The 6,370-nt window shown below is 44.3% G+C and overlaps 1 pseudogene across 1 annotated transcript; it reads left to right on the forward strand.

The window, feature by feature from the left end:
* Positions 1-1,279: 1,279 nt before the first annotated feature.
* Positions 1,280-3,407, forward strand: LOC308508203 (ectonucleoside triphosphate diphosphohydrolase 1-like; annotated as a pseudogene). Its single transcript has 3 exons — positions 1,280-1,710; positions 2,096-2,683; positions 2,838-3,407. The product of its transcript is annotated as an ectonucleoside triphosphate diphosphohydrolase 1-like (transcript).
* Positions 3,408-6,370: the final 2,963 nt, after the last annotated feature.

The raw sequence follows: 6,370 nt of genomic DNA on the forward strand, positions 1-6,370 counted from the left end.
CAGCAATTTCTGTTAAATAAAAACACCATGGTGTGTTCTCATCCACCTTATTCACCAGATCTGGCACTGTGCGGCTTCTGGCTCTTCCCCAAAGTCAAATAACCATGAAAAGAAAACGTTTTCAATTGATTCAGGACATCGAGGCAGCCACGATAGCACAACTAAAGACACTCACGAAAGAGGACCTTCCAGAACTGCTTCAGAAAGTGACAAAAACAATGGGATAAGTGTGTTCTAAGTGAGGGGGAGTATTTTCAGGGGGATGGCAATGTGTCTTTTACCGTAGTAAATTTTTCTTTTCTCTTTTTTTTTTTTTTAAGATTTTTTGGGGAATGGGAACAGGACTTTATTGGGGAACAGTGTGTACACCCAGGACTTTTTTCCAAGTCAGGTTGTTGTCCTTTCAGTCTTACTTGTGGAGGGCGCAGCTCAGCTCCAGGTCCAGTTGCTGTTGCTAGTTGCAGGGGGCGCAGCCCACCATCCCCTGCGGGAGTCAAGAAATCGGGACTCAAGAAATCGAACTGGCAACCTTGTGGTTGAGAGCCCACTGGCCCATGTGGGAATCGAACCGGCAGCCTTCGGAGTTAGGAGCACGGAGCTCCAACCGCCTGAGCCACCGGGCCGGCCCTAAATTTTTCTAATTTAAACATTCACCACATTTTTGATCACACCTTTGATCATGCCTCAATTTATTTCCTCATTTGCAAAATGGGAATGATGGGTGCTATGTTGACAGTACCCAGGATCATCTTTCCGATTCCAAAGTGTGGTTTGGGGATCCCTGGGGGTCCCTGAGACCGTGTCCAGGGACCTGTGAGGTTCTTTCTTTTTCAACTACATACCTGTGTGACTCTGGGTTTTCCTCATATACTTGAATCAAAACACCACAATTGAATGAAGAAACAGGTATGAGGCTCCAGCTGTCTTCTAAGCAGAAATTTAAATGTTAGCAAAAATATAGATAGTTCAACATATGTTGCTTCAAGAATACCAAACGTTACAACCTTAAGTAGCCTTCTGGTAGCTTTAGGGAAATGAGAAGTGGGACTCCTCAGCCAATCTGTCATTTCCAGTCAATGAAAAAGACACAGGGTTTGAGGTTCCTTCCTAAACAGGCTGGCTAATTTACCCCCTCTCACAATCCTGAGGGTCTGTTATATCTTTGCTCCTCACGTACCTCTCTCACTGAGACCAACCACTGCAAGCAGAGGCTGGAAAAAAAAATAAAAAGGAGCAGAGAGGAAGAAAACAAAAGCTACCAATTATATCTATACCAATTATGGAAGATGTAAAAGGATTCTGAACTGAAGAGATTTTGTTCCAGAAATATCCTGATTATCCTTGGCTTCTCTTCTATCACGGCTGTGATTGTTTTGACAGCTGTGGGGCTGACCCAGAACAAACCATTGCCAGAAAATGCTGGATGCAGGCTCTTCCCATACGACTTTGTACATCTATAAGTGGCCAACAGAAAAGGAGAATGACACAGGGGAGGTGAGTCAGATAGAACAGTGCAAGGTATAAGGTCCTGGAATCTCAAAATATGCTAAAAAAAAAAAAATACAACACATGAAATAGGCATTTATCTGACTGCATGCATGGAAAGAGCCAGAGAAGTGATTCCAAAGTCCCAGCACCAAGAGATACCTGTTTACTGGGGAACCACGCAAGTATGCGGTTGTTCAGCATACTAGAAAATGGGCTGGCTCGGTGGTTGAGGCTGTTGGAGCTCTGTGCTCCTAACGCTGAAGGCTGCCAGTTCGATTCCCACATGGGCCAGTGGGCTCTCAACCACAAGGTAGCCAGTTCAATTCCCCGACTCCCGCAAGGGATGGTGGGCTGCGCCCCCTGCAACTAGCAACGGCAACTCAGGAACTGGAGCTGAGCTGCGCCCTCCACAACTAAGACTGAAAGGACAACAACTTGACTTGGAAAAAAGTCCTGGAAGTACACACTGTTCCCCAATAAAGTCCTGTTCCCCTTCCCCAATAAAATCTTTAAAAAACAAAACAAACTAACTAAAAAAGAATAAACTTTATTTAAAAAAAAAGAAAATGAATTGTTGACAGACGAGGTCCTGGTTGTGGTGACGCAGCAACTACCCTTTTAACTTCCAGGGTGCCAGAATTATCACTGGCAAAGAGGAAGGTGTTGATGGCTGGATTACGATCAACTATCTGCTGGGAAAATGCACTAAGAAATTGAGGTGGCTCAACCTGATGCCAAATGAAACTGAGAGTCAGGAAACTTACGGAGCTTTAGACCTTGAGGGAGACTCTCTGCGAACTACTTTTGTGCCCCCAAATCAGACTATTGAGTCTACATGGAACGCTCTGTACTTTTGTCTGCATGGCAAGGACTACAGAGTATACACACCAGCTTCTTGTGTTATGGGAAGGATCAAGCACTATTGCAGAAACCAGCCAAGGACATTCTGGGTACAAACAGAACCCTCAGGCACCCGCGCTTTAACCATGGATACAACAGGGAAATGCATGTAAGTGGCCTTCAAGACAGTCCCTGCACCCGGGCATTTGAGACAATTCTTCCATTCTATCAGCTGCAAATCCAGGGTATTGAGAACTTTCGATGATGGCAGCAAAGCATCTTTAAATTCTTCAACACCGCTGGCCCGGTGGCTCGGGTGGTTAGAGCTCTGTGCTCCTACCTCCGAAGGCTGCCGGTTCGATTCCCACATGGGCCAGTGGGTTCTCAACCACAAGGCTGCCAGTTCAATTCCTCGAGTCCCACAAGGGATGGTGGGCTGCGCCCCCTGCAACTAACAACGGCAACTGGACATGGAGCTGAGCTGCGCCCTCCACAACTAAAACTGAAAGGACAACTTGACTTGGGGAAAAAAAAAATTCTTCAATATCAGTTACTGCCCTTATTTCTACTGTTCTGCAATAGGATTTTCTTGCCACCACTCCAAGGGCATTTGGGGGCATTTTCAGCTTATTACTACGTGATGAAGATTTAAAAAGTTACATCAGAGAAACCCCCCTCTGAGGAAAAGGTGATTGACATGGTAGAAAAGCCTGTTCTGGGCCTGGGGAAGAGCTAAAGATACATTTTGGTGAAGTGAAGAACCTGAGTGAAAACTACTTTTCCGGAACCTACATTATCTCTACCCTTTAGAGGGGCTATCACTTCACCCCGCCTGGAATATTCCTGGAAGAATATTCATTTCATGGGCAAGATCCGGAGCGGAGACGTGGGATGGACTTTGGGCTACACGCAGAACCTGAGCAACGTGATCCCAGCTGAGCAGCCATTGTCCACACCTCTGTTCCATTCCACCTATATCTTCCCCATGGCCCTCTTCTCCCTGATCCCTGGTCACAGATGCCATCATAGGCTTGTTTGTCTTTCACAAACCTTCATATTTCTGGAAAGACAGGGTATAGCAAGAGCAGCTGAAATCTGCTGGCTGGAGTGAGGACAAAAACTTGCCCAGGGAGTCTTTTCCTCCACAGTGTCATCCTTCCTTGCTCACCAAGGCCAGTCTTGACCAGTATGAAGATTCCTTGGCTTTGCTGACGCCTTTCCTTGGGAGGTATTTACCGCCTTCTGCCTCAAGGACTTCCCGGCAGGTGCTGTCTCTTTTGTGAATCTTTCCCAACTCCCCCTTTCTCTTTTGTACTCTGTGCTCACATAGATCTTAAAAACCTGCCACCTTTCACGATCTTTGCTTTATACAAAAACAATGTTTGCTTTATCCAAAAGAACAGAGTCCTGAGTCGTGTGCTAGGAAGTTGTGCTGGCTAAGAGAAGAATCTCAACTGTACTTTTACAGACCTTTTCTCTTCTGTTTTCCATTTATTAAGAAAGCCATACAGTGCCTTTGGAAAGGGCAGACACACATCCCATTCCCAGCCTGCCCCTCTGCATGGGAGAATTTTCTGTACTAGGCAAATATGTGCTAGGGCCAAAGAGTCTTACAAGGGAGTTTATGTGCAGTTAATACAATACTTAACCCAATCCAAAACGGGGATGTGGATGAGTCACATATTCTTGGGTGATGCCAAAATGCTACAGAGTGGAACACCCAGACCAGAGATTTTTTAAAAAAGCTGATGTACATACAGGCATTCAGATATCAGATATCAGATATTCAGATATACATGGTAGGTATATACATGTCAGGAAAGAAAACAGTTACAACACAGGGTTGGGAAAATGCATCCTCCACTGCATTTGGTGGGGTTTTGTTTTTATTGTAGTAAAATACATTTAACACAAAATTCACCATTTTAACATGTATAATTCAGTGGCATTTAGTACATTCACAGTGTTGTGCAGCCATCACTAATATCGAATGCTAGAATATTTTCATCACCAAGGAATTGGCAGGAAACAAGTCCATTCCTGGGTAGGCTCAAACCACAAACCTTTCCGTTAACAGCCAAATACGCTAACCAATTGCACCACAATGATGCTACTGAGTTTTAAAGCCATGCCATCCATATCTTACTGTCCCAGGCTTTACTTTAGTGAGAGAGCCACATTAGTGTAAAGTGGCATGCCTTTTCACTGTCATGGTATTCACACACCAAAATGTGCCGGGAATCAGATCTGAAAGTGTTGCCACCTGTCACACAGCTATGGGCTCTATTTACTTATTCCATGGACTATTTTGCAACTATGGACCTTGTCACAGAAATATGAAGAGACCCTTACCTTCTTCCTCTAAGGATTGCTGTAAGAGTTACCTGTTGAACAGGATGGAGTTGTGATGTGTAAGTCTGACCTTGCCCCAGGCTCTCCATCTCTGGATCTGGGGACTGGCTGTGGGGCTGATGTGGGGTAGGGGGAGAGGGGAAGAAGGAAAAGCTCTCCCACAAACTAGAAGCCAAATGTCCCTATATCTCTTGAATAAGTCACCTTTTAAAATATCCAGGTGAATATAAGCTTAATAAAGCTGTGGACAGGAACATCTTCTGATACTTACAGTTGAACTTGTTGGACCTTGATTAGGAGCAAGAAGTCAAATAAGAACAGGCTTAAACTCTTTCTAGTGGTAATTGGTTATATCGTGAGAGCTAGTATTTATGGAGCATTTGTTGTGTACTATGCTTTGTGCCCAAGTGCATTACATTCATTTTCTTATTTAATCCTCACAACAACCTGAAGGTAGATACTACCATTCCACTTCATAGAAACAGAAACTGAGGCTCAGAGAGGATAAGTCACTTGCTCAAATGGCTGAGCTAAAGCTTGGCATGTACTTAACCATTATTTTCTCTCCCAAATATACTACTAGACTGTCTCCTTACAACTTCTAAGCACACATTTAACTCTGCATGAATACAGGGCTCATGGACATGGTGTAAAGGGCAGTAGACAGGTGACCTGTTCCCTGATGGACTTGTGATTAAATATTGCTTTAAAACCACAAAGGCTGTCATGGCAACACCGATACTCTGTTCCTGTATCTTTGCATGGTAACATACCTAGTGTACAATGTTAATCAACGATTCCCAAACGCCTGACTTCTTATTTATACTGCTCGCTCCCTGCACAGCAGTTCAGCATCGAATAAATAGTAGTTGATAATGACGAAAACAAAAGGTCATACGAATAGAAAAAAAAGTTTGCAAAAATGTAAAACGACGCCACTGTCCTCACTAATTTTCTTTTGGAAAATATAAATTTAAAAATCAAAGCATGTTAATATGTAATACAGTAATTATCAATAGATATAATCCACACAAACAAAAGCTCTTTGCGATGCTCAACAATTTTTAAGAATGTACACTTTGAGACCAAAAGTTTGAGAACCTGTAGAGGAAAAAGATAGGGTTCCAGATCTAGATTTTTCAGGTGCCTCGTGGGCGTCACCTTCCACTGTGCTTCAGTGTTGTTGTTTTTTTATCTCTAACTCAATCCTCATCTTTGCGACGCGAGTAGCTATTAATCTCTTCCTTTTCTTGATGTTTACATATTGCATTACGTGTGTATAGGGACTGTCTCTAGAAAGATACACAATAAACTGGTACCCGTGGTTCCCCCTGGAAAGAGGAATTGGGAAACTGGGCCGGGGGCACCGCACACCTTTCTGCTCTGATTTGTGTTTTAATACATCATGCATGCATTGCCTACATTTAATATTGAGCAATTGAATCTACGCTTTTGTTTAGATGACTGGGAAGCAGAAGTCCGTAGTGTAGTGTTGTAGGGTAGACTGACACTTACAAATAAAGAAAACCAAAGTTTTTCCGTGCCTACCTTCGCTCACCAACACTTCTCGCCTCGCCCTGCGACGGGCGTCCGGCGCGCGGGAGTGAAACCCCTCCCCGTCCGCGGCCCCACCCCTCGCCGGCTCGGCCCCGCCCACGCTACGTCACTTCCGGTCGACCCGCTTCCGAAC

Source organism: Rhinolophus hipposideros (genome assembly GCF_964194185.1).
Source record: "Rhinolophus hipposideros genome assembly, chromosome: 15".
Lineage (NCBI taxonomy): Eukaryota > Metazoa > Chordata > Mammalia > Chiroptera > Rhinolophidae > Rhinolophus > Rhinolophus hipposideros.